This window comes from Ursus americanus, chromosome 2 (genome assembly GCF_024610735.1).
Source record: "Ursus americanus isolate L20-20 chromosome 2, mUrsAme1.1.p, whole genome shotgun sequence".
NCBI lineage: Eukaryota > Metazoa > Chordata > Mammalia > Carnivora > Ursidae > Ursus > Ursus americanus.
Genome location: NC_142128.1, coordinates 92,131,505 through 92,149,930, shown reverse-complemented (window position 1 = coordinate 92,149,930; position 18,426 = coordinate 92,131,505). Strand labels below are relative to the sequence as shown.

Below are 18,426 nucleotides of genomic sequence, written 5' to 3'. Positions count from 1 at the left end.
AAAGTAAGAAAGGGGACCTTCACAGACTAAAAATCTATTTTTCATTGCTGTTGGGAAACTGAAGAAAATCAGCCAACTAACTTGAAAAGAGGAAGGGAGCAAATTTTTGTTAAGTGGTGAATTAATGGGTTCAACGTGACAAGATGCACTATGAAGACAGACGATGGCTGAGTCATGTGTAGGGAATGGCTGAGCTTGGATTCCAACAGTCAGCTGAATTTAGTGTCATGTGGTAATTGGGAACAAAGGCAGTTGGTTTCTCTCTGTCACAATAAAGGCTGGGGAGAAGGTTTCAGCATCATCTCAGAGAATCTTCAAAAAACTAGAAGGTCGGGTCCATTTGGTTAGATTCTGTTTTGTATGCTCAATGGTTCCTGTCTTTTTCTCAGCAAGGGCTCCATCACCCACGAAATCTTAGACCTATAAAATTCAAAGTGCTCCCCTGGATCAACAATGAAAAGTAAGTCTTCTTCCCCACTCTCTTCAGAGTTCTCATTCCCTTCCCAGAGGCAAACATTGTTTTCAGTTTCTGATGTATTTCCTTCTAAGATATTCCAGAGTGAGGTTTTAAAAAATCTACACTTTGCTTTCTATTTCTGCTGCCACCACTCCTTATCGCTTAGAATCACTATAATAACCTTGAAAATGAATTTGGTCTTATGAGTTTATAGTAAACCTTAATGGCTCTTAATGATCAATTACTACTTCTTTTTAAAATGATCCTAAATAATGTGCTTGCTCTTGATTTCTCCTGGGACAGATTTCTGTAGTTTTCAGGGGTTATATGTTGAAATTTCTTTGGAGGCCAGGCAGAAAATCAAAATATGTATGGGAGAAGCCAGCAGGAAGCTGTAGGTAGTGTAGAAACTGAAATGCCTAGTCTAAAGGTATTTCAAGTACCAAGAATGTTATGTACATAGTACAACTAAACTATATAGTTTTGTGGTCCCTCATTATACACTTCAGTCTTCTTAAAAATCATAAATACAAAAAAAAAAAATCATAAATACGCTTACCCATCACCAGCCTTCTAACACCTAGCCCATTTTTCCTAATTCCTCAATAATTACAAAAAGCAGTTTAATAATTTTAGGATCCTGATAAATAATTTGGTTGGGCCTCAAGGAATTTAAATAGAGTATGGAAATGTTATTTCAATTTCATAAGGCAGAATTGCAGCTTGAAGACACAGGCTGTGAAGCCAGACAGACCTGGGTTTGTGCTTTGGCATGCAGGTCAGCCAGACCGCGGAAGTTCCCTAACCCTTTGGGAGCTTAGCTTCTAATTTATCTACAAAATGGGAATAATAATAGTTGCTTTGAAGATTATATTAGATAAGGTAGGTTAAGTACTCAGCACAGTGCTCTAAGCCACACCTACTTGGTGTTCAAAAATAATCTCTATTATCATTACTTCAAAGACCTTGATAGAAACTTACGCTGCTTTGCACTTGAATTCCTTCTTCGTCAACTTGTTGCTGCTTTTTTTAATCCAGAGGTCATTTCTGACAAAAGGCAGAAACAAGATATTAATTGATTCATTGAATGATAAGTACTTACTGAGTACTTTTTACATGACAGGTACAATTCAAGACAGAGTATTGAAGACAAAGTTCCCGTTCTCAGGGAGTTTGCCTTAGAGTGAGGGACATGGACAGCAACCAAAAATTCAGTTGGTATACGATGCAATTTCAGCTACTGACAGGTGCTGGGATTAAGGAGAGCAGAGCAAGAGCCTCGGGTGTGAAGGTGGTGGTGGTAGAACATGGGCAGGATATTGACAAACCACAGTTGATGGACACTTCTGTTGACACAAAGGCAGGACCGATGAAATAACATTGCCCCTTGACTCAAGAAGTAGGTTGGTTCCTTTTTCTTCACACCCTTCTTAGCATTTTCTCCCAAGGCTTAGTCTAGTTGGTTCCGCCCTTCCTGATAACACTCTTTTACATTTGCTCTTGACTATGGACCCTACTTTCTATCTTTTGTATTTTTTGTTAGGAATTGAGATTACAGTATGTTGTACACCGGAAACTAATATAGTGTTATATGTCAATTATTTCTTGATGAAAAAAATACAAAAACAGCAGTAATGGAGGAACAGAGGAACACCACCACCACCACCACCAGCAACAACAACAAAAAACATTTTTTTAAAAAATCAAGATATTCAGAGCACTTCCTGCATAACCACAGTGACTTCTTTGGGTTCTGCCTGGTATTAGTCATCACCACAGACATTTGCAAGTGCTTCCCCTAATACTTTGCTGATGATCCCTATAGACATGTAGCCATCCTTCCATGGACCGTGTCTGGCTTCTCCCTATACAAATCTGGAGACACAAATTATTTTTTGACACATCCACAAAAGCAAATCTCCACAACATGCTGAGAAGGAAAGCCAGTTTTTACTAAAGATTTCATGAAAAGAAGAAGGTGAATTGTGATAAGACATCCTATACAACAAATAACTTTAAATTCCCAGTGGAGGGGCACCTGAGTGGCTCAGTCAATTGAGTGCCTGACTCCTGATTTTGGCTTAGGTAATGGTCTCAGGGTCCTGGGACCGAGCCCCCTGTCCAGCTCCATGCTCAGCAGAGTCTGCTTGTCCCTCTCCCTCTGCTCCTCCCCTGCTCTTTCTCTGCCTACCTCTCTTTCTCAAATAAATGAATAACTACAATCTTAAAAAAAAATTCTATAAATAAATTCCCAGTTGAACATTTTCCCCCTTCCTCAAATGCTACCAGCTACACCGTCTCTCACTTTCTCCTAACTCTTCATATACCCTCCGGTTAGAGTTAATTTAACACTTTTCTAAGTGCTTCTCTAAGTTGTAATTATCAGCCTTCCCATAGACTTTTGAAGTGTGGCCTCTCTGCATGGATTTAGCAAAGCAGGTGTGTCCCTAGGAAGGGATTCTTCTGCTCCCCTCATCTTATTTATATATTATATTCCCGATGATCTTTTCCAAGGCCAAATCTTTTTTATAAACTCTTGTTCTCTAGATCTAGCTGCCGTTTGTCTTCTCTGCTTGGATGTCCCATAGGTACTTTATTTGACCATGTCTCAAATCAAACTTACATTCTTTCCTGTCTTTCCAATTCTATCTCTTCTCTATGTCTGTTATTTCAGGAAGTGGTACCACCAGCCATCCAGGTCCTCCCAGGCAGAAACCTGGGAACCATCCCTGACCCTTCCCGTTCTCACACCTTCTGTGTTATCACTGCCCCCATTCATCTAGCAATCTATCACCAAGTTCCGTTGTGTCTATTTCCTAAGCCATTTTCAATCTGTTTCTTTTCATCCCCACTTGCCAGAACAAATGGGTTCCCTTCTGATAAAAAATTTACCATCATGCTCTATTGTTTGACAAACAAAATAAAAACCTCTTGGCTTTTTAAAATGGACACTAACATGAAAACACCTTATTATGATGAGAGAGTTGTCAGTTTTCCTCTCAAAAAAGGCATTTATGGGGAGCCTGGGTGGCACAGCGGTTAAGCGCCTGCCTTCGGCTCAGGGCGTGATCCCGGCGTTCTGGGATCGAGCCTCACATCAGGCTCCTCTGCTATGAGCCTGCTTCTTCCTCTCCCGCTACCCCTGCTTTTGTTCCCTCTCTCGCTGGCTGTCTCTCTCTCTGTCGAATAAATAAATAAAATCTTTAAAAAAAAAAAAAAAAGAAAGCCATTTACATCTGATTAATTTGTAGAGATCCCTTTCACTGTATCCTTCTTCTTTTTTTAATGTTTATTTTTATTGAAGATACGCATGCTTCTAAGGAGAAAAGTAGTTTCATAAGGTTTAAAACTAAAATGAGCAGTTCCTGTCCCATCTCAGGACATTTCTCTGCAGAGGCAACACTTCCCAGCTTTCTCATTAATTCATTCGGTATTCTAGGTCTATATACATGCTGTCTTTCTACTTCTGAATTTCAGGCTTTAGGTCCTATTGACATCTCACTGTGATAAAATGTTCTTTTTTTTTTTTTTTGAAGATTTTATTTATTTTGAAGTCATCTCTACACTCAATGTGGGGTTCGAACTCACAACCCCGAGACCAAGAGTCACATGCTCCACTGACCAAGCCTGCCAGGTGCCCCTGTAATCAAATGTTCTGTTACGATTGTATAAACCCTATTAACAGCTTAGTCAAGTAGTAAACTATGACAACTATGTACAACTTTTTTCTCCTTAATATCAATAACTGTCTTTTTTGAAACTGTTGTTATGCAGTTAGTTTTTTATGTACTAATCAATAACTCAACCTTCAACTCTTTGCCAGTTATCCAGATCTCTTCTCCATCCTTCCAAATATAATATTAGGTATTTTTTTAAGATTTTATTTTTAAGGGGCACCTGGGTGGCGCAGTCGTTAAGCGTCTGCCTTCGGCTAGGGCGTGATCCCAACGTTCTGGGATCGAGCCCCACATCAGACTCCTCTGCTGAGAGCCTGCTTCTTCCTCTCCCACTCCCCCTGCTTGTGTTCCCTCTCTGGCTGGCTGTCTCTCTATGTCAAATAAATAAATAAAATCTTTAAATAAAAAAAAAAGATTTTATTTTTAAGTCGTCTCCACACCCAACATGGGGCTCAAACTCACAAGCCCAAGATCAAGCATAGCATGCTCCACTGAGCCAGCCATGTGCCCCTAATATCAGATATTCTTTCAATTTGATTTCATAGCAAAATGTCCCCAGAGCATTTTAACCTGCTCCAATGTGGACCAGTTATTTGCTGCATGTCATCTTACTGTCTCCTTTCACCAACATTCTGGGAATTCTCCTCACACCTCTTCTTGTACACCACATATTCCTCTTTCTTATTTTATTTTTTTCCTCTAATTTTGGTGAAGCACACACATCAGTAGCTTCCTAAGAAAGAGTACCTGGGAGGTAAATTTTTGAGACCTTGTATGTCTGAAAATATCCTAATTTACTCTCACAGCTAATTGGTTGTTTGGTTAGATACCTAATCCTAGGCTTGAAATAGCTTTTCTTCAGAATTTTGGGGGGTCTCCATAGTTGAATAGCTCTCGTTGTTGCCGAGAAGCTGTATTAGTTTTCCATTTTTGTTAACAAATCACAAACCTATCAGCTTAAAAGAAAATCCATTTGTTGGGGTGCCTGGCTGTCTCAACCAGTAGAGCATGCAACTCTTGATCTTGGGGTTGGATGGAGAGATTTGTTTAAAAAAACCCAAAAATTTAAAAAAGAATATCCATTTATTGGATCACAATTCTGTAGGTCAGAAATCTGAGCACAGCATGACTGGGTTCTCTGCTCAAGATACACAAGGCTGAAATCAAGATATTAGCTGGACAGAATTTTTGTCTGGAGAGTCTGGGCAAAGTTCACTTCCAAGCTTATGCAGGGGGATGGCATAATCCAGTTCTTTGTATTCATAAGACTGAGATCCCCATTTCCTTGCTGGCTGCCAGGTAGAGACCTCTCTCAGCTCCTAGAGGTGTCTGCATTTCTTGTCATGCTGCCTCCTCTTTTTCAAAGCCAGTTATGGAGACTCTACTTTGCCAGGAAGAGCCCAACACTTTTAAAGTCTCTTTTATTTTTTATTTTTATTTTTTTACTCTTAATATGTGCACTTTATTGGGTTAGTTATACCTGAATAAAGCTTTGAAAAATAAAAACATTACAGATAGAGTTGAAGTTCCACTCTGCCTTCCCTGATACAATTCCCCAGGTGGCTTATATCCTGAATTTGATCCTTATCATTTCTATGCATGTTTTATACTTTTAGTTCCTATGTCTGTATCCATAAACAATGTATAGCATTGTTTTGTATAATTGTATCATTTCATAAATGGTATACTTTGTGCATCTTTCTACAATATGAACTTTTTCTTTCTTTTCAAGTTTTTTAATTTTTTAATTTTGATTCAATTAACATATAATGTATTATTAGTTTCAGAGGTAGAGGTCAGTGATTCATCTGTCTTATATAATTCCCAGTGCTCATTACATCACTTGCCCTCCTTAATGTCCCTCAACCAGTTACCCCAACACTCCACCTCCCTCCCCTCCAGCAACCCTCAGTTCGTTTCCTATGATCAAGAGTCTCTTACAGTTTGTCTCCCTCCCTCATTTCGTCTTATTTTTTCCTCTCTTCCCCTATGATCCTCTGTTTTGTTTCTTAAATTCCACATACAAGGGAGATCATATGATAATTGTCTTTCTCTGACTGACTTATTTCACTTAGCATAAAACCCTTTAGTTCCATCCACATTGTTGTGAATGGCAAGATTTTGGGTTTTTTGATGGCTGAGTAGTATTCCATTGTATATATATACCACATCTTCTTTATCCATTCATCTGTCAATGGACTTCTGGGCTTTAAAGGCTCTTCAAACGCTGATCAGGTCAAGCCTTTCTTAAAGTCAACTGTGCCATATAACATAACCTAATTATGGGAGTGAAATGCATCATATTCACAGTACACATGTATACAGAAGATAGGAAATCTTGAATTAGAATTCTACCACAGAAGTCCAAAATTATTCTAATTCATGATCTATAGTTTATGTCCTATTTTTACCTCTGGAAGCTTGTAGAATTTTTCATTGTCTTCAGGATTCTGAAATTTCTTGATGTGCCTTTCTATGGGTCTTTTTAATGATTGTGCTGCACACTATGTAAGTCTTTTGAGTCTAGAAATTCACTTCTTTCTTTCTTTCTTTCTTTCTTTCTTTCTTTCTTTCTTTCTTTCTTCTTTCTTTCACAATTTATCTATTTTAGAGAGAGAGCACAAGCGGGAGGGGCAGAGGGAGAGAGAATCCCAAGCAGACTCCTCACTAAGTGCAGAGCCCGACGCAGGGCTTGATCCCACAACCTCAAGATCATAACCCCAGCTGAAACCAAGAGCTGGATGCCCAACTGACTTTGCCACCCACACGCCCCCAAAATTGCCATCTCTCAATTCAATTTGAATATGTCCACTGAGTATTTCCTCCCTTTCATTTTCTCTGTTCTTGTTTTCTAGAGCTCTAATTACTCAAATGTTGGTCCACCTGGATTAGGCCTTTAATTCTTCTCCCCTCTCTCTTTTTTCTAGCTCTGCTTTTTGCTTTACTTATTTTTTCACAGCATCATCTTCCAGATATTAAAATTTTCATTTAGGTTCTCAAAGGTTAATTTACAAGAGCTGATTCATTTTGTTTCGTTTTGTCTTGTTTGTATCATGAATGCTCTTTCTGTGTGGCATGATGTTCTTGTTTTATGGATGCAATGTTTTCTCTTATTTCTTTGAGGATATTAATGAGGATTTTCTTTTTTGAGTATCCTTCTGTTCCCATAGCCTCTTTTCCCTCCAGGTTATCTTTACATATTTGTTAGAAGCATTCCTCAGAAAGCCTGATAACTGTGATCATTGCTCGCCTGTCTTAAACCACAAAAAGCTGAGTGTAAACTCTGAGCCCATAATAAAGTCTTGTCAACTGGAAGAAATTTACTATTCAGTGAGCTACTTTTGGTCACCATGTTAAGGAACCCCCAATGCTGGTATCTTTAGGTCTTTCCTTTTGGACAACTCAGATAGTCCTGGAAAGACATCTCAAAGTCTTTCAAATCTCCTCTCTAGAGGTTGTTGGCCTAGTTTTCAATTTCTTGGAGCTGAACAGGGGGAAAGAACTGAGGTTGTATGTTCTTGGTAGTGTGTCAGGAATTCAAAATCTTCTATGTTTTGGCACCAACATTAATATATGCCATGGTTTTCTGTGTTCACACCCAGTAGAGTGCTTAGAATGTACTCTTTACCCCTCATCTTTGTTTATTGAATTTCTACCATTTTTCAGATCTAAACTCAATTGTCCTGTCTAGAAGTAGTTCCTTCCACTTGTGTAATGGTTTAAAATATGGTCCATACCACTCATAGTACTCTAAGCACAGCTGCCTTGAACTGTATAGGGTTGTTTACTTATCTCTTTACTAAGGACAAAATCTTTGAGGGCCATGACTATGTCTATACAATGGAGTTTCCCGTCAGGGTGTCTTGCTTTTATAGGCTTTTAATAAATACCTGTTGAATGACTGTCAGACCAGAGAATGATTACAAAATTACATCAATTTTTTCCAAGTTGTGTCTCTACTGATTCTTTACTTTAGGGCTTTCTGGAGAAACATTTTCGATCTTATTCATTTTGTTTTAGAGACATTCAGAAAAGTGCATTGTATGATTGGAAATGTAACAGGAATAGAGAAATATAACAGCCTACCAACTTCTTGTGTCAGGTAACTCCCACACAGAACAGTAAAAGTGTCAAATATATAGATATTAAGATAAAGGTTTTTTTCTATTTCCTTTTCTGAACCACTGCCAAATTATTCAGAAACTTCCATAACAGCAGGCACTATCAATTCTAAAATAATTTGAAATCAACTACCAACATTAGCCATTTTATGGATGGTTGACAATGCATGTAAGATGTCTAGTCATTCTTATTCGTGCTGCATTTGTTCAAACGCAGTTCAATCTGAGCATCCTAATGCTTTTCTCTAGCAGAGACTCCCCCCGAAACCTCCTTTTTCATCCTGGAAAACCCCTTTCTCAATATTAGCCATATAGACAAGTGCCTGGTGTGTGAGAATAACTTTTTTCTTTTTCTAGTTCCATGATTAATTTTTTTTTAAGATTGTATTTGCTTATTTGACAGAGATAGAGGGAGCCAGAAAACACAAATGGGGGTCGGGGGAGGGGGATAGCAGAGGGAGAAGGAGAAGCAGGCTCCCTGCTGAGCAGGGAGCCCAATGTGGGGCTCAATCCCAGGACCCTGGGACATGACAGGAACCAAAGGCAGATGCTTAACTGACTGAGCCACCTAGGCACCCCTCCATCGTTAATTTTTGTGGAGATGTAAACTTCCTTCTCTTCGTCTCAGTTTCGTTTTTTAAAAATGACAAAGAAAATTCCCTAAATGTTAATCATCAAAACTCTTTTTTAAAAACATCTGGGGAGAAGCAACTTCTGGAAACTAGATTTTCCCCTGCTTTCTGATTTACTGAAGGAATCATGGTAGCAAACCTAAAACCTCCTCCCATTTACTTTTCTGCCAGTTCTTACTTAGTTTCTCCTTATCCTTCAAGCCCCAGCACAAAATCTACTCCATTTAGTAAGTAATCTAGGTTAAGTGCAAAACAGTTTTGGAAGTGTAAAAAAGATGAAGAAAAAAGTAAAAACTTATAATCTTATCATTTGGAGAAAACAATTTGTTAGTATTTTGGAATATCTCTTAATTCTTTTTTTAGGGCACAAATATATACATAACTTAATTTAAAATTGTATGTGAAGTTAGATCATTATTTTGAATATTTTAACTTAAAAATTACAGTATGAGTCTTTCCCCATACTGTAATGTTTTTCAGGAGACAGTGTAGTTAAGAGGATAGCCCCTAGCATCAAACTTTTTTCTGGGTTCAAATCTTATCTTTCCCACTTTTTAGCTATATAACTTTGCATACCATAGTCTCTCTATGCCATAGCCTCCTTATCCATTAAATGGAGATGATAATGAAATACTTATTTTAGGATGTCCCTGTTTATTAAATAAATTACTACATGTAAAACACTAGAACAATACCTTGCATGTAGTAAATAAATGCTTTTAAATTGTAACATAGTACTCTACTATTTGGATATATTGGATATATTATAATTTATATAATCGATCTCTTATTATTGAACATTTAGGTTGTTTCCAATTCTTTAATATTGTAACATATCAATATCCTTGTACTTAAATCTATGTACATTTATTTGATTATTTACTTTGTTAAATTTCTAGAAATTATGGGCCATACAGTAACTAATTTACTATTTATTATTTCTCCCTTTTTCTCCCCTAAGAGTAAGTTCTATGAGGACAGAAAATTTATCTTTCTTGTTTAGTACTTCATTTCCAGTATCTAGAAGAGTCCCTGACACATAGTAAGAACTTCATAAATCCTGTTTGTTGAAAAGAGTATATCCATTTTAAGAAACTTGTCAAATTAATTTCCAGAAATTAACACTTCCTCTGGAGTATGTGAGTGCAGATTTATGACCCCCTTTGCTGTTTGGAGATGTCATTTACATTCTTTGCCTAAAGAATCTTTGATATCAGCATCCATGAGGAGTCATTACTCTTCTGGCATGCTGTTTATCATACATCACCAATCGTAGCTTGTTAAAGAAGGTAACTAGCCTTGTATTTTTTATGTCTAGAACCATCTTTTGCTATAATTAGTCCTGTCTTTTCATCATGATCATTCTATTTTCATGACTGTACTGGGCTTGGACAAGGCATATTGATTCTAAGTAATAGCAACTAACAATGTGATTTAAGTAAATAGGATAATTATTTTGAGAATATGGAGTTGTCTCACAAAACTCAAGGACAAGAATGAAATGAGAGACTCTGGAAGGGTGTCATAGACTCTAGAACCAAGAAATCAAGATTTTTCTCTCCCTTATTCTCTCTGCAGATCAGCTTTCCCCACTTTCCCTGCCTCCAGGATTTTATATGCTACAGTTGTAGTCATGCACAGAGACTAACCTCCTACCTATTTTGAATCCCAATTCAGAATTTCTGAGATAGAGAATTTGATTGGCTCTGATGTGGTTTGGGTCAAGCATCCAATGCAATCTAATCAATCTTGCCACGAAGAGTAGGAATCATGTAGTAAAACAAGGCTCCCAGGTGCCTGTTTCTGTGGAGGGAGGATCAGTTCTGAGAGAAAGGGGGAGAATTATTTTGAGCTGAGCAGAAACTCTCAAAAGCACCTGCCACAATAATCTTACTCAAATCCTTTCCTTGTCTGAATGTGTTCATTTACCTAAACTTTGTGCATCTCTATTATTCCAGAAAGAACCTCCAATTTTAGAACCATAAAGATACCTTGATAGTCCAAATTATTTTACCTTTGTCCTTCCTGAGAACTTATTTTCTACCCTTAGTGTTTAGTATTGTATTAAGCAATAGGTTATTTTCTAATTGTTTTATTCAGGGTGCTTTTGATTTCCAAACTGGGTAAGCAATCTAAAGAGGAGTAGCGCCTCCCAAATTTCATTTCTGTATACTTAGAAGGCATTCAATTGATATTTGGTAAATTGACTAAAGTGCTTGATAAGGGCTTTGAATTCTCAGGGAACCTGGGTGATGCAGTCAGTTGAGCACCTGACTTTTGGTTTCAGCTCAGGTCGTGATCTCAGGGTTGTGAGATCAAGCCCCACGTGGAGTGCACCAAGTTGGTTTCCATGCTCAGTGTGCAGTCTGGTTAAAGTTTTTCTCTCCCTCTGCCCTCCCCCCCACTTTCTTCCTCTCTCTCTCCCAAATAAATAAATCTTTTTAAAAAAAAGAGCTTTGAATTCTCTGAAAGAAATAAAAGAATTCATCCTGTCAATTGAAAAGATTTTTATCTTGAGTATTTTTGCCTGATGTGTACTGTGCATAAAAAAACTACTAATAGGGGCGCCTGGGTGGCACAGTGGTTGGGCGTCTGCCTTTCGGCTCAGGGCGTGATCCTGGCGTGATGGGATCGAGCCCCACATCAGGCTCCTCTGCTATGAGCCTGCTTCTTCCTCTCCCACTCCCCCTACTTGTGTTCCCTCTCTCGCTGGCTGTCCCTATCTCTGTCAAATAAATAAATAAAATCTTAAAAAAAAAAAAAAAAACAACTACTAATAGCCAGAATGATGAGTGTCTCTAAACACACCCCAAGTTCATGAGCAGCTTTTCGTCTCCATCACCACCTTTGTTGAGTTCGTGGTCATCCGTCTGAGAGACTTATTGCATTAGACTTCTATCCTATCTCCCTGTTGCCTGTCTTGCTCCTTTCCAACCTTCTCTTAGCAGGAAAAAGAATCTTCTTAAAATACAAATCTGATCATGTCATTCTCCTGCTTGAACTCCTTCAGTGACTTCATATTTTACTTAGAATAAAATCCAAACTCTTACCGTGGGCTGCAGAACTCATGATCTGATCTCAACTTATCACTTCGACCTAATTTTTCAAGTCGTTCTCCCCTTGCTGGCTGTGCTCTGTCTGGTTTTCTTCTAGTTCGTCAGGTAGATCAAGATCTTTCCTCAGGGTCTTTGCACATGCAATTCATTGCCTCTCTCAGGAGAGCTGCACCCCCACAGTATTGCCTCTCCTTACAGGTCTCAGCTTGAATGTCAACATCTTTTTCTGTCCTGGCTCTTCCTGAATACCCTCTCTAAGATCATTTTTCTCTGTTCTTTTCCTTGTGAGCCTCATGTTTATTTCCTTTACAGAATGTTTACAATTCATAACTGTTTTATTTTTCTCCTCACAGGTTTTTGGGTCTGTCTTATTCGCTAAATTATAAACTCCATGGGTGTGTAGGAGCTGTGTTGGGTTTCTACCCCCTCTCTGTTGTATCTCCAGCACCTTCCACAGGGCCTGGCATATAGTAGCTGTTCAAAATATATTTGTTGATTTTATAAACAAATGAGTAATAAGATAGATAAAATAGAACTTACGAAGCTAATTTTCCAGCAGTTCCATGTGGTTCCAGTAGTTTCTAGTGGTTCTATAATGGATTTGAAGGCAGACTTCCATGGTCGATATTATGTCATTTTAAGCAAATCATTTGATCTTTCTGTTCTTTAGTTTTCGCATACACAAATAAAATATAATCATACCCTACATGCTTACGGAAACATCAAGGCAATTTGGAATTTGATGGCAAATACTACTAACTAGGCATGCAAATTGAGTGTGTATGAGTGTGTTTAAGGAAATGAAAAGTGTTATCAGCTGAATGTGTTTTCTCCCTGAAAAACAGGAAGTTTGTCCATGCAAACTAATCAAAGTTTGGCGATAGAGATGATTACATTATAAAAGATCTTTTAGCAGATCTCCATGAATTAATTTGTATTTCTTCTTGTGGGGGGGTTATGGAAAAGGGACTTGAGAAGTCTTAAGAAGGGGTTAGAGGAAGTGTTTTGAAATTGTGACTGTAGATTTCTGCTTTTTACCTCTGTCTGGACTAGCAAGTACGTTACTGCCAGAAGTTTCCAAAGGCAATCTTCATAGGCCTGGAATCCAAAGAGTATATATGTAGGATTGCATATAGTTTCTGGAATTTCTTTTTCTACTAGCTTGACTTTTAATACTTTATACTTTTTAAAATATTTTTGTACTTCATTACTATCTTACATATTTACAACACTTTGCAACTTTGCACTTTCATAAGCATGGGAGAAATTATCACTATTTTAAAGGTATGGAAACTAAGATTAAGTAAGTTGCCCCCAGGCCACATCATTAGTAGAAGGCATTGGGTGGGAGGTGGAGGTACAGTGTGGGGGGGGAGGTGCTCTCAAACTCTAGCCTTTCGACTTCTTACCGCCTTGCCATCTCTCAGAAGTGCTAGGTATGCTAAACTGACATTTCCTGGTGGCCCTAATAGAGATTTGCAAATAAGTAATGGAAGTGATTTTATAAATGGAACCACTCAAAAAGATCTATAATTGTGCAAGCATCTAGAATATTGATCTTAGTGATCTTGCCAATATTCATGTATCAAACCTCTTTTCTTTGGTTTATGGCTTATCCCATTTTGGGAACACTTGATATGCTTTTAAAAATCATGACTACACAGTTCGGAAAGATTCTTCTATTAACTATTTTGCCACCTAATTCAAAACTATCCTGATCACCTAGTGCCCTCTATTGAAATAGCCTTAGAATAACAACTAATTTCTAAGAAACAAGTTATTGAGTGCTCTAAGGATGGCAAGGGGCCTCTATAATTTTGTAGTGTGTCTATTCCTCATTTCTAAGTACATTATGTTATGTTATATACAAAGAAATTATATTTCCAGTACCCAATTCAGTGAAACTCAGAGGTTACTCAATAAGTGTTTGGTGAATTAAGTTATATGTACTTTGGTTTGTTCTAGCAGTGTTCATGTGAGCATCTACTGTGGCATTTTTCTATAAAGTAATACCATTCTTTTGCAGTTTCAATTGGTCCTCATAATTTTCTCCTCCACTCCTATAGCCTTGCCTTGAGACTTAGCGGCCAGAGTGACAGCTAATCTTTTCCCACTCCCACCCCAGAGATTGCCGTTTTTGGTTTTGCTCAAAATACAGTAGAAGTTTACAGGAGTTTGGGTTTTTGAGTAAGATCTGAGTTTAAATCGAGACTGCCACTTCCTCAAATGAGTTACTCATCTTTTAAAGGGTCTTCCTGTATGTAGAATGGGGAAATTGTCAAACCCAACTTCTAGGATAATTGTGAGGATTCAAATGATATAATGCAAATAAAGAGCTTGGCACAATGCTTGTCACTTAGTAACTGCTCGGTTATCATTCACTTCTATTATTTTATTATTTTCATTTTTAGCTGAAGCAAATTTGGTCTTGACTACTGAATTCCTTGGCAGTGAACGCATGGGGAGGACCACTCTGATTGTTGCTCTACTTGACAGCATTTGCAGAATGTATTTGTTTAATAAAAATCTATCTATAGAAGAAAAATTTTGAAAGAAGATCCCCATGTTCTATAAAGCTTTTTCATAGCTCACATTCTAACAATTCTCAGCCAAAAGGGCTTGGCCTAGATTCCAATCCTTTGGGGCTTGTTTATACTTATCAATCATTTTTATTAGCTCTTCCTCATTTGTGAATAATCCTCATTTAATAACGTGTGAAGGATCTGGAGCACAGAGGAAAAAAAAACTTGGAAATCATGGAACTAGAAGAAGATAGAAAACAAACTAGGTTTTTGTTGTTGTTGTTGTTGTTTTTACCATACTAGTGTAAAGGAGTTGGCCACATTTTAATTTCATTTTATTTAACAAAAGAAAAATCTTAAGTTTCTGTTTTTTAAAATTAACAAATAATGTATTATTGGCTTCATGGGTACAGGTCAGTGACTCATCAGTCTTATATAATACACAGTGCTCATTACAACACATACCCTTCCCAATGTCCATCACCCAGTTACCCCACCCCTCCACCCCTCTCCCCTCCAGCAGCCCTCAGTTTGTTTCCTATGATTGAGAGTCTCTTATGGTTTGTCTGCCTCTCTGGTTTCATCTTGTTTCATTTTTTCCTCTCTTCCCCTATGATTCTCTACCTTGTTTCTTAAATTCCATATATCAGTGAGATCATATGATAATTGTCTTTCTCTGACTGACTTATTGTTTCGCTTAGCATAATACCCTCTGGTTCCATCCACGTCACGCAAACGGTAAGATTTCATTTTTTTGGATGGCTGCTTGTTGGGGTTTTTTATTTAAGTTTTTATCACATTCATGCATGTACATAGTTTAAAAGACCCAATAGTAATATAAGGTTTGTAATGAAAAATGCAACCCCTGGTCCCATCTCTCCCCCAAAGCTGTCATCTCTGTCCACTTGCTAGCATCACTGCCATTGAGCCTTTCAGCTGTATGAAGTTCATATTTGTAAGTAACATGCTATAGTGCAATTTCTTAATATTTCAGTATTGAGAGTTGCCTATCTGCTAATGTTTACCACCCCCATGTTCATATTAGGCACATATTAACTCATCATTCCCCTCTCTCCAATCCCCTCATCTAGTCATTGTTAGAAAACTACTCAGTATTTTTTATCATGACTTTTATATATACACTACTCACAGTTCAACAAAGTATGAAGACTCTTGTTTTTCCTTTTTGGTACTAGTTTTATTTTCCAGTTTCCGTCACTTATTTTGCTACATGATTATGACAAATTTCTTTCCCAACTCTTAGGAAGAATTTAAACATCATTTCAGAACATTAAATGTATGGGGAGATCCACGGGTTTCTTTTTCTCTTTCTTTCTTTAAATCTTTTTTTTAAAATTTTATTTATTTATTTGACAGAGAGAGACACAGCCAGCGAGAGAGGGAGCACAAGCAGGGGGAGTGGGAGAGGAAGAAGCAGGCTCCCGGCAGAGCAGGGAGCCCGATGTGGGGCTCGATCCCAGGACCCTGGGATCATGACCTGAGCCGAAGGTAGACGCTTAACGACTGAGCCACCCAGGCACCCCATCTTTCTTTAAATCTTAAGATAATCATCCTGTGGCACCCCATCTTTCTTTAAATCTTAAGATAATCATCCTGTGGCACCCCATCTTTCTTTAAATCTTAAGATAATCATCCTGTGGCACCCCATCTTTCTTTAAATCTTAAGATAATCATCCTGTGGGGCGCCTGGGTGGCTCAGTCGTTAAGCGTCTGCCTTCGGCTCAGGTCATGATCCCAGGGTCCTGGGATCGAGCCCCGCGTTGGGCTCCCGGCTCTGCCGGGAGCCTGCTTCTTCCTCTCCTACTCCCCCTGCTTGTGTTCCCTCTCTCGCTGGCTGTGTCTCTCTCTGTCAAATAAATAAATAAAATCTTTAAAAAAAAAAAGATAATCATCCTGTAATTCTCCACTGTCTCATTCCAATCTGGATTCTGCCTTGTACTAGTCATGCAGGACTTTGTTTCATCTAGTTGAGAAATCTCTTTGTCTTGGGGCTTTATTGGACCCCATTTCCTGGGTCTTATATCTCCCTCTGCACTGGATGTAGTCCAGTTGCCCCCCTTTCCGCCTCAACTCCCCTCTTTTCCCCACTCTGTGATGTGCTTTCCCTAAGAGGCTGGCATGATTCTCTTTGGCCTTTGATTGGGTTTGGTCAATGGAGGCACAGCATTAAATCTGAGGGAGGGGGGAAAGTGAAGATGGGGTATTTATTCCCCTGACTCCTTCCCTCTCTCTATAGCCACAGCTTCTGTCAGGTAGCCCTCTTTATATGCCATTGTCTCTGGGTTTCAGTAACCACTCTCTTGCCTTGCCCCTTCGGTCCTAAGTGTGTTAATAGACTCAGAGTGCTGCACTACTCCTTGCTTTCCCCAAACCCTGTCCGCACCTTCTAAAATAGTCCCATTGTTAAACTCTCCAGTTTCAGTGTACCATCTGGTTCATCCTTCTTTTTGGTGACAGATTTTCTAGATTCTTCTTGAGAAAGGGTGCACAGGAAGTAATTTTTTAAAACACCTCATCTAAAAATATCTTAATTCTATACTTACACGTGACTGATAGTTTGGTGGGGATCAAATTCTAAGTTATAAATAATATTCTCTCATATTGTTGTTCTTGCTTCATTGTTTTCTAGTTTCGATTATTGCTGTTGAAAAGTCTGAAAATATTCTGGTTATTAACCCTTTATATGTGACTTATTATTATCTTTCTAAGAGCTCTCACAATCTTTTCTTAATCCCACATCTGAAATTCAACAATGATGTGCCTTCATGTGGGTTTTTTAAATTTGTTATGCTGGGTACAAAATGAGTTTAATTCAGTCCTAAAACTTGGCCTTTAGCTATGGGAAATTTTATTGCATTATTTCTGTAGTAATTTCCTATATACTTAGGAAATGTCCGATCACATTTTTTTTAATGGGATTTTTTTTCTGTTACTGTCTCCTCAACTAAAGGGAAGATTGCTGGCTCCACCCAAGTTCTCTTTTCCTGTGCTCTGGCCTGGAATTCTCTTGAGACGGTAAGGTGAGGTTCACCTTGTTTGTTTCCCTATTTTAGGAATCACTCTTCTTGATTACTTGATGGCCAATATCTGGAAACTGTTGTTTTTATGTTTTGTTTCAGTTATTTTAGGTGGGAGTGTAAATCAGATCTCTTTTGCTTATCTTGTCTGAAACCAGAAGTCCTTTCCAGTCTTTTTTAAAAAAATAACATACATACATATGTATATACACACATGCGTATTTAATAGGATCTGAATAATATTGCACATACTGTTTTACGTCCTGCTTTTTTCAATAATTGTATATACTGATCATCTTTGAATATTTAAAAATATTTTTAGAAGAACAAATTCAAAATGTAAGATCTTTAAAAACTCTTAATACTGCATATAATTAATACATCAAGTTTTAGCAAAATGTCACTCTGAAGACCTAGAATTTTTCCAAAGCTAAGCTTTGAGAAACTGCACATCTATTTCATTCCCAGGGATCTCATAATCATTAATTATGGCCACAAATCTTTTGTGTTAAAACAATTAACACTTCCTCTCGCAGTTTAATATGGTGATTGTATCTATCTTGTCTCTAATGGTTAAATGCTGCCCTCTGACCTCCTCCAGGCACCTCCCCTGCTATCCCACTATTCTATGGAAATCAGACCCCCAAGTTCATGGCAACATTTCCCACCATCATCATCACCTGCAGAGGATAGCCAATACAGGGCTTTTCAAGGATACTGAAGCTCCCAGCACTAAGGCACTTACTAAGTAAATCTTTCCTACTTATTAATTTATTAATGCTTTGGTGAAGGAAATGGCATTTAGGCACCCAGGAGGTTAGTGTGTAACTGAGAATCTCTGCCTTAATATGTCCATTTCCCTAAGACTGAGGTTTAATTTTTACAATATACCAGTGAGGTTTTGGCATTTCAGTTTCATCTCT

At 38.1% G+C, this 18,426-nt stretch overlaps 1 long non-coding RNA gene across 1 annotated transcript in view; it reads left to right on the top strand.

Moving 5' to 3' along the window:
- The first annotated feature begins 321 nt into the window (after positions 1 to 321).
- Positions 322 to 18,426, top strand: part of LOC148110681 (uncharacterized) — a 51,298-nt gene continuing 33,193 nt past the window's right edge. The window contains exon 1 of the long non-coding RNA XR_015726507.1: positions 322 to 460. This is a non-coding gene — a long non-coding RNA (uncharacterized LOC148110681). The remainder of the gene's footprint in view (positions 461 to 18,426) is intronic.